Consider the following 10,423-nt stretch of genomic DNA (forward strand, 5'->3'; position numbering starts at 1 on the left):
TTACTAAATGTAATCACTAGCTTTGTCTCTTAGAAACCAAACCTGGAAATGGAAAATATAAGCATTCTATGAATCCTGAACTCTCAAAACAAAGAGTAGTGTAGGAATGCAAAAGACTTGACCCATTCATTTGTAGAGCAATAATATTTTATAGTAAGTTTGAAAATATCCCTCAGGTAAAATGTTGCTGATGATTTGTTTCAAGAAGTGATGTGGAAAGAGACTAGGATCAATGAGTGACTGAAATGGGAGAAGATGAAGATCAACAAAGGGGTGAAAAGAGAAAGTGTGGCCAAAGTATTGTCGAGGATGCCCCTGAACTCCAACACACCTGAAAATGAGCAATAAAGAGGAGAACGAGTAAGTCAATGTGAGCTCTACATTCCAAACTTCTCCAAACTTGCATAAAGCAGCTGAAGTCCTGCAAGAGAAAGGTGTGGTCAGGCACTTCAAATTCTGAGAAGTAAGACTAATAGAAATAAAATAAGGTCTTCATCCTTAGGGAATTACCTTTTTTATTTTTTAAATTTTCTTTACTCGAACAGCATTTTTCAAGGCAATTTAGTTTGGGATTGCTGAGTGATCCTAACAACACTCTATTTAAAGCAACTCATTTGTTTTAATTGAAATTCAATCATCAACTACTTATTTACTAAAGACTTCATATGTTATGATCTGAGGTTAGGGCAATGTTATTTTGCAAATAAAAGAAAGATCAACAGAATTTCAGTGCTCAAGACCCAGGTCAAGAGATTAAAGAAAGAAACTTTAGAATTAGATCAACCTCAAATTTCACTCCCATGACAGATTTAAACTGCGCTACAGTTTCCTCATATGAAAAATGGAGATAATAACACATCTGTTTCATGATATTATTGCTTAGAATAACTAGATGTTGAATGTAAAGTGCATAAGAGGGAGTAAATACCTAATAAATATTTTCTTCTCCACACCCCTCAATTTCTATAAATCATTTAATAAAAGATTGGATGAGGTTGTTTTATCAAATTATTTGACAATCATTTCAACTATTTACTTTTTGTTTATGTCTGCCCTGTCTCCATTAAAATAAGCATTTCAGACTCCATAAGCATTTCACAACTGCCCCCTCTTTTCTCCAAAAAGCACACAACACACTTTCAGCTTACGTACAGTCAACACACAATAGGATATATATGTATTCTAATTTTATATACTGTATATATACTTGATGTTTAACAAAATAGTTTGTTTCTTCACTCAAAGTTCAAAGAAGTAAAAGTGTCTACTAAACTCATCTTGCTCTGTAGACAAAGAAGGCTGAAGTTTAGTTTTCTTTTGAACATGTAAATGAAGAGTATTCACTGAATACCTTTGTTATGTACTTTATATGACATGATTATGAATTCATGATGCTCATTAATAAACACACTTGCATTGAAATGGCTAAATAAATCACTTCCAATTTAAAAACCACTAACGTTTATTGACCACATACTCTGTATATGGAACTGTGCTATACTTTACATGTATTATCTCACTTGCCACAAATGAAGTAGTTCTTAATCTTATATCTACTTCAAAGAAACATTAAATACTTTATTCAAAGTTACACAGCTAGTAAGTAATACTTTTAGGACTTAAAGCTAGGAGGTCTGAATCCAGAGTCTGAATTTTTAAAATACTACACTTCACTGCATTTTTAAAATACTACACTTCACTGACGAAGTCATATTGGGAGACAATGTACAAACATCAATGCTGCCATAATTAATTCTACATTTTTTGAAATTTTATTTTATAATTGTCCTTCATCAGACAAGGAATTTGAGCACGTGGAGGTTAGGAATCTATGCTTCTATAACCTCTTACAATGCTAAAATAATAAAATGGCATTTAATTGTGTTTTTAATGAATGAAAAAGGGTTCTTGGAAAAATTCAGAACTCTAATTCAAAACATTTTTATCAAAGAATAATTAGATGATTTATAAACCTTTCAGGAAGCTACATATCACCTATTTCCTACTAGTTCAAAGCAGTTCAAGAAAGAAATTGAAAAGCATCATTTGAAATGAAAGCAATGACATGTTGGACAGTACAAAAAAAAGAAAAGCTATAACATTTTCAGGATAATGTTCAAGTAAAACAAAAATCCAAAGAAATGATCATAATATGTTTAAAATCAAAAATATTCAGGCTCTAAAATAAAAGTTGTTTAATTTTTTCTAAATTTTGGTGGAGGCAATTTTTTGAAAGGTCTTATGTTCAAAGCCAAGATTCATCACTTTGAATAGATATTGAGCAAAGTATTAAAACTATTTGGGTCTCAGTTTTCTTACTTATAAAATGGAAATTAAAAAATGAACTTAAAATATTTTGGGAAAAATTAAAGTCACCACATATAAATTGCCTGATATATAGCAAATCTTAATACTCAGCAAATCTTGATACTTAATTCAATACTCCTTTTTAAAACTTCCATATCAACACTGGCTAAAATAATATTAATTTTTTCTTCATTCTTCTCAACTTATGAATCAGAGGAAAATAATCTTACTTAAATATCAAGTGAGAAATATTATGTGCAAGTTATGTACATAAAACAAGAAATCAGTCATTAGAAATCTTGAAACTATACAACTTAATTCAGACTAGCAAATAGCTCATCAAATTTTTATATTTTATATACATTTTTCCTCAACATTCACAAATATCAAGAACTGTAAATAGAAATGTGTTCTTTTATGACTGTCTGCCAAATTCATTCAGCATGACTGCAATTGAGTGGAAAAATAAAAATATATATTACTTACTATATGTAGTGCTTGGCAATTTCAAAATGATTTGCAAACATTCATCTTCAAAATACTCCTACAAAATGCATCTGTGAAAAGCAAAAAAAAAAAAAAAAATCAAAAGAATAAGCAATTTGCCAAGGTCACAGAAAAACTAATCTAGACCAACACACATTTAAACACTACATACTTTAACATACTGAAATAAAGTTTTGCGAAATATAAGTTATACACCTTGCAAAATATAATCACTGATGAAGAGAAATATTCTCAACTATATGAAAATATTCTAAACATGAGTCAAGGAGGACATCCTTCAGTAAGAGGTAAGAAGAGTCTGCACATTGGCTTAGAATTATATACAGGAAACACAGTGCCCCCAGAACATGACAGAATGACATGAAGACAATTTAATAATATGAGATGTTTGTAAATAAATTTAGTTGGAGATTTGAGGTGGTTATTAAAATAATTCAAGTTTTTAAAACATAGTTTTGTCTGATATTTGAAGATCTCTGACTCAGAAGATAATTTGGCGTGATTTATCCAGAGAATTGCATTAATTCACTTTGTAATTGCATGTCAATTTCAATTGAAGATCACCCACTGAGAAAAATGTAGGTATGGCACTTTCACACCTCACAAAAATACACAAATATCCACTTTCTTTTTTTTCAAAAAGTCAATGTGATTATAAGGAGAAAGTTATTTAATGAGATTTTATTAATTATTTGTTTTCAAAGAGGGGTGTTGGGAAGAGCATCTTAATTTTAAAGCTCAAAAGAGCTCAATTTAAATGGATTTTATGCTATAGGGTATATTTTTTGTAAAAGAACTGTCAAAGAAACAAAACATAACCTAATGATAATTAAAATAATTTAAAGCACAATGGGTTGTTTCAGATGGATGAAACACACTATAGACAATACAAATAAAATCCCCATAAGTAGCAAGCATCTTTAGTGTAACATTAGTTCTCAGCAAACAACAGAATTTCTGCCCAGAGAATTTTTTCTTTACAGTACTAAGCAGAGATACCAGTTTACTAATACAGGAGGTGTGCTTTTGTGTTCACCAAAACAAACTGTAACAAAGTCAGCATTTCAACAAGAACAAGCATTGAGCTGAATGTCTAATTTATCTTCCTCTAGCATGTGAAAGACAAGAGGATAGCATTGGCCTCTACCTGGTACAGGAATGAATGATTTTACTAATGGTCAACACAGAGCCTCTCAAATAACAGGAAATTAGATATACTTGGCAAGTTTATAATTAAATGTCATAAGTGAATCATAAAATTCTTAAGGAACTATGTATTTTATAAATTTCATTTTTCTAAGTTTAAAATTTATAGCTTAATCAAAGATGCAAATTCATTCATATATAATTTCAATAGAATTATAATGTAACAATGAGTAGATCTGTATGTTTCTTTGTACTTTAGCATAGTCAAGAGAACTAAAATTAATACTATTATTAACTAACTTTATGTGAATTGCCCAATTTGACACAACTGAGAAGTGATCCTGGGCTCCAAACCAGCTTTTCTGATGCAGATGACTTCTCACTACAACACCTGTTATTCCCTCATTGTATCCATTGTATTTGGGATGTAATAACCAAATCTGGCTTACTGACATTGTTTATTCTAAACCACAAAATTAAAAATATTTTTTAAATATTAAAAAATGGGTGATATCTCATACAAATCCTCACTTCTGGCTCTTTCGAAAAAGCAAAGATTTTGTAAGGCTGAACTCACAGCCTCCAGAGGATACAGACATGGTTGCCCCTTTTTGGAAGGAACGCACTTTCTGCACTCACCTGTTTCCTACTTTTGCAAGCTGTCTTCTACTCTGCCATTTTCAAACACTGGCGTGTTTTCTTTCTTATCCTTACCTACCAACTACAACCAGATCTCTTTGCTGTGAACCTGGAGGAATGACTTTCCTCGATTATGCTCAAAAAGCTTATTTCAATTAGTTGAAGCAACTGCATATAACTATATTTCACTGGATTCTCATAATCAGGTGTTACTGATTAGTTACTTTATTTTAATCTATATCATGTTCTAAAATTTCATGGACCTGAATTTCCATTTGTTTAAAATATATTTGATAATTTTAAAGCTAAGGAAGATATTTACAAACACAATTAATTGGTACAAATCAAGAAAATTAGTTACTCAAATAGTAATTTTATATTTACCACAGATACATCTTTCAGAGACTTCCTGAACTAATGTGTGTCATTTGAAAATATGATAGAGAAAAAAAAAAAAAAACCCTGCAATTAAACTAAATAAACTGGATTAAGAGAACAGTGACCACTAAAGGTAAAGCTATGCAATCCACACATTCTGGTTACATCATGGCATTTTGCAAATAAGTTGAAATATTAATATGTTCTGTAGAATGTTTTAAAAATGTAAACCTGGGAGACTGAACAAAATGGCGTAGATGACAGTGACTTTGTTCATGTACTCTTGCGACCACATCGAAGTTGTGATGGAAACATGGAGGAAACAGCAAACAGAGTTGCCTGGGGTCTAGATAAACAGAAGCTCTATAGCTGCAGAAAGAAATAAGAAAACACCCTGCAACAGGACTTAAGAAGAGACAAAGACACGAGGCTACCCCAGTGCCAAGTGGCTTAGTGGGGCAGAGGCTATGGCAGCTGCAGACACCTCTTAAAGGGGCCATGTCTGTGACCGGACATTCAGGTAATGGACTAGCTTGGTCTGAGCATTAGCACCTGGTTGGCTGCTGGAGGGGGTGGGTTGTCAGAGCAAGTGCTGGAGATGAGGCTTTATACCATGAAGAAGAGCTGGTGGTATCTACTGCTCCTCTGTTGAACCCTTCCCGCTCCCTGTGTGTGGACACAGGGCTGCCATAACTGAGACATCACCAAACTGGAAACAGAGGTTGCTCTGCCCAAGGATTCCCTGAAACTCACCTCCCCCAACTCTCGATCCTACCCAAGCCACATCTAGTTGTGTCCTCCACAAGTCTCGTGCTACTTGCTGAGCAAGTTCTAAGACCCACACTGGTGGCAGTTGACCTTGGTTTCCGGCATGGCTTCTTGAGGCAACTATAAGTAGAGTATTTGTGGATGGCTGCTGAATCTGAACAGGTGGCCCTGGAGGGACACAGGCTGGGGATGAAATTGAGCTGCTGCTGCTGAACCCCTCTCAGGATTGTGCTTCTGGACACCTACTACACAAAGCCACGCTAATAAGACCAGGAGACTTAGGAGCTTTGCCTAGTACATAGAAACAGACACCAAAAGGCAGCCAAAGTGGGAATACAAAGAAGCAGAAATCATATGAGAAAACAGAATAGAGATCCAGGAATAATGGAGTCAAGCAATCTAACAGATGCAGAGTTCAAAACACTGGTTATAAATTGCTCAATGGATTTAGGGGAAGTATAGATGAATTCAGGGAGAACTTTAATGAAGAGATAAAAAACATAAAAATGGAAATGGAAATTCTAAAAGAGAACCCGTCAGAAATGAAGAATACATTATCTGAGACGAAGAATATATTAGAGGGAATTAACAGAGTGGATGAAGAAGATCGAATCACCAATCTAGGGGATTGGGAAGCCAAAGACACCCGATCGGAAAGGCAAGAAAAAAGAAGCCAAGAATATAATAATATTTTAAGGAGCCTTTGGGACAAAATTAAGTGTAAAAACATCCATGTAATAGGGGTACCTGAAGGAGCAGAGGGAGAACAAGAAGTTGAAAAGCTATTTGAAGAAATAATGATGGAAAACTTCCCTAACCTGGTGAAAGACATAGACATACAACTCCAGAAACTCAGAGAGTCCCAAGAAAGAGGAACCCAAAGACACACACACCAAGGCACATCATAATTAAAATGCCAAAGGTTAAATACAAAGAGAGAATCTTAAAAGCAGAAAAAAAAAAAAAAAGGCAGTTCGTTATCAAGGGCACACCCATAAGACTGGCAGCTGATTTCTCAAAAGAAACTTTGTAGGACAAAAGGGCTTGGCACAAAATATTTGACATGATGAAAACCCAGGATCTACAACCAAGAAAACTTTACCAAGCAAAGCTGTCGTTTAGAGTCAAAGGACAGATAAAGAGCTCCCCAGACAAAAATAAGCTAAAGGAATTCATCACCACCAAACCACTATTACAGGAAATGTTGGAAGAACTTCTTTAAGAAGAAAAGACATGTATCAAAATCATGAATAAAAAATGGTAATAACTACATATCTATCAACGACTACCTCAAGTGGAAAAGAATTAAGTGCTCCAACCAAAGGATAGAGTGGCTGACTGGATAAGAAAATAAGACCCTTACATATGTTGCCTAAAGAGACTCACTTCAGATTAAAAGACACACACACACACACACACACACACACACACACACTAAAAGAAAGGGGATGGAAAAAGATATTGCCTTGATAGTCCTAGAGGGTATAGTGCTGAATGAAGTAAGTCAGATAGAGAAAGATAAATTCCACATGATTTCATGTGGAATCCAAAGGACTAAATAAACAACAATAACAACAAAAATGGAAACAAACTCATAGATACAGAGAGGATGATGAAAAAGGGCAAAGAAATTAAGAAGTACAAGTGGATAGTTACAAAATAGTCATGGAGATATAAAGTGTAGCATAAGGAAAATAGTTAATAATGTTAAATATGTAAGGGGGAAAGGGGTACTAGTATTGGTGGGGTGATCACTTGAGCTCTTATCTCCAGGCTGTACAACTGAAACTATAATATATTATTGTATGCCAACTATAATTGAAAAAATTCATTGAAATGTACAATGTAAATATGAGCAACTAATTGTCTTATTTTTCAATAAAGCTGGGGGAAAATTATAATAAAAAAATATGGACCTGGAATTCTGGGTAATTGTAGTCATCACAGCCACCTAAATCTGAAACACTTCACACATTGAGCAAAATATATACTGCCAACAAATACAAAAACAAAACAAACAAAAAACCCAAATCTTCAGCATAACTGGAAGTTGGAGAATAATAAAAATGTTGTTATCTGTAAACAGAAAATTAAATACCAATTTCTAACAGAGCTATCTTTCAAGCTCCCACTAAATGTATTATAGAGATCTAAGGAGTCCAGAAAAATTGCAATGAAGAGAAAAGAGGAAAACAAAGGTCCTATGACACAAAACTTACTCTCAGAAAGTTCACTGAACCTATGAAAATATTGAAAAAACTATCTTGACATATTAGAACACAGACACAGAAAAGAAACAACACTATGGAATTCAAGGTGACATTGTTTTCTGGGGGAGAAGTAAAGCATTTAAAAATGACGAGGTTGTGTTAAAAGGACATAGGCCCCAGCTATAAGAAGCTCTCACTTGTCAAACCTGGGACAACTGGAAAATCAAAATAAATAATTATAAAAAATTAAACTTTATTGCAGAAAATAAAATGTAAAGAAATGAAGTATATAAGAAAGAAGGAAAAACTTCCTTTGCATAAAATGCCAACTAAAATATAGATGTATCAATAAAGTTAGAAAATCACCATTAGGCAAACATTATAGTTAACTGATTTAATCAAGAAAACACCTGTGGATTAGCACTTGTAGATGAAAGTGTGATCGCAAACAAGATCTCTCCATAGTCTTAAAGTATCGTCTCACAAATCATCTACTAATTACAATAGGAAAAATAGAAACTTTCAATAAAGAACTTGGCAGAGAGCACCTTAACTAAATGACCAAAGATAATCAATAATAGAACAAATACACATAATGTGCCTCCAAGTATAATGCACTTAGAAGGACACAACATCACTTTTATGGTGTATCTGCCAAGAATGCATAACCTGAATCAATCATTAGGAAATATGAGGCAAACTCAAATTGAGAAAAGTCTTAGAATTATCTGGGCAGAACTCAAATTTAGGAAATTTGGAAAATATCTGGCCTGACCTCTTCAAATTCAAAGTCATTAAAGACTTAGGAAATGTTCCAGATTACAGGAAGTTTCAAAGATATGACAGCCAAACCTGTGTGTGATCCTTAATGCACTGTGAGTTACACAATAGTATTTTATTAATAATGAACTTCTTAATTTCCATAATTGTACTGTCTATATAGGATACTATCCCTATTCTTAGGAAATACATACAAAACATACTTCAAATAAAGAAAATGATATCTGCAACTTATTCTAAAATGATGTAGGAGGAAATTGTATGTATGTACCTATATACATATGTATTAGTATGGATATAATTATATTATTATACATATACATACATACATATATACATACATACCTATAAGGAGAGAATGAAAGAGAAAGAATAAAAATAATCAGGAAAAAGGGGAAAATGTAAACAACTAATAAATCTGGACAGAGTATATTCAAGATTCTTAAGTACAATAATTGTAACTTTTCTGTATGTTTGAAATTATATGAAAATTTAAAATTAGAGTATAAAGATAGAAACAAATTTTTACTTTCATTGAGATATGTTGAGAACACAAAAAAATAGATCAATGAAGTATATTTAAATCAAGAAAAAAGTAAAAAAATAAATCAATCATTGTTCAACGTTTTTGAACAACTAAGGTAACAAGAAATCCCAAATGATATTTATGTATATAAATACATATTCATATACATTTATTTATATATATTTGTATATCTCCTGGATTTTATATATCATATTTTTATAGATAATGTATATACTTATATATTAAGTATGCATATATTTAAATTAAAGATATTACATATTTGTTTATAATTTATATATGCATGTGAAATCTATAAAATACAAAAGAATGAAAATTAATGTGAAATCAAGTTTTGGGTTTTTAAATAAACCACAAACAATATTATATTTAGCAAATTTAGCAATGTAGAGTTAAATAATAAAATGATATTCACAAAAAATTAGTCAACAATTAAAGAAAAATAAACAAAGAAAAAATTATCATTAAAGTTTATCAATGTAAGTGGTTTTTCCTTATATAACTGTTTTTCTAAATGAAAATTACCATTTCACTGGTAATTCCTTTTTAAAAAATTCAAAAAAAAATAAAATCACTCAATTCCTAAAGCAATATATTTCATGTATAACTATTCTGTGTTTATTTCCAAACTATTAAAGAGTTATACCATATAAACTATTCTATAATTAGATCCTCTTTTTATTTGTGAATTTATTTTTGTGGCAATATTTTGTTTCTCATAAAAAAGTTAAATCATTTCGGTGATTGATATCCCATAAAACATGCTATCATTTTATTTTGTATTTTTTCATATATAACTTGTTATCAAATATCTGTGAGCAAAATGACTAAAAACACTAAAGAGATCCTTTTATAAATATCTTCTGCCACAGCATGATTGTTTCTTTAGGATAAAATACCCAGAAGGGAAATTGCTGGATTAAATAGCATGAGGCTACTAAGCCTTTTAAAACTATATTTTATTAAAACATATGCACACAAATTCATATGTTAACAACACCACAATCAGGTTATATTGTGCAATCACTGTAGTCAGTCATAGTTTTGTGCCTGTGTCTGAATTTGGTACTGGCTCTTCATATTGAATTGATTTTATACATTCTTGGTATTAAACATGTTGAGTTTAATTACCTTTTAAAATGTC

General features: G+C 32.0%; 1 protein-coding gene across 2 annotated transcripts in view; it reads right to left on the bottom strand.

The window, feature by feature from the left end:
• GALNT13 (polypeptide N-acetylgalactosaminyltransferase 13) overlaps positions 1-10,423 on the bottom strand; it is a 448,686-nt gene that overhangs the window by 412,878 nt on the left and 25,385 nt on the right. For both annotated transcript variants that reach the window (XM_011359276.1, XM_011359287.1), the window contains one exon: positions 2,794-2,864. The gene's annotated coding sequence lies outside the window, so the exon portion shown is untranslated. The remainder of the gene's footprint in view (positions 1-2,793; positions 2,865-10,423) is intronic.

Source organism: Pteropus vampyrus, unplaced genomic scaffold (assembly GCF_000151845.1).
Source record: "Pteropus vampyrus isolate Shadow unplaced genomic scaffold, Pvam_2.0 Scaffold2, whole genome shotgun sequence".
Taxonomy (NCBI): Eukaryota; Metazoa; Chordata; class Mammalia; order Chiroptera; family Pteropodidae; genus Pteropus; species Pteropus vampyrus.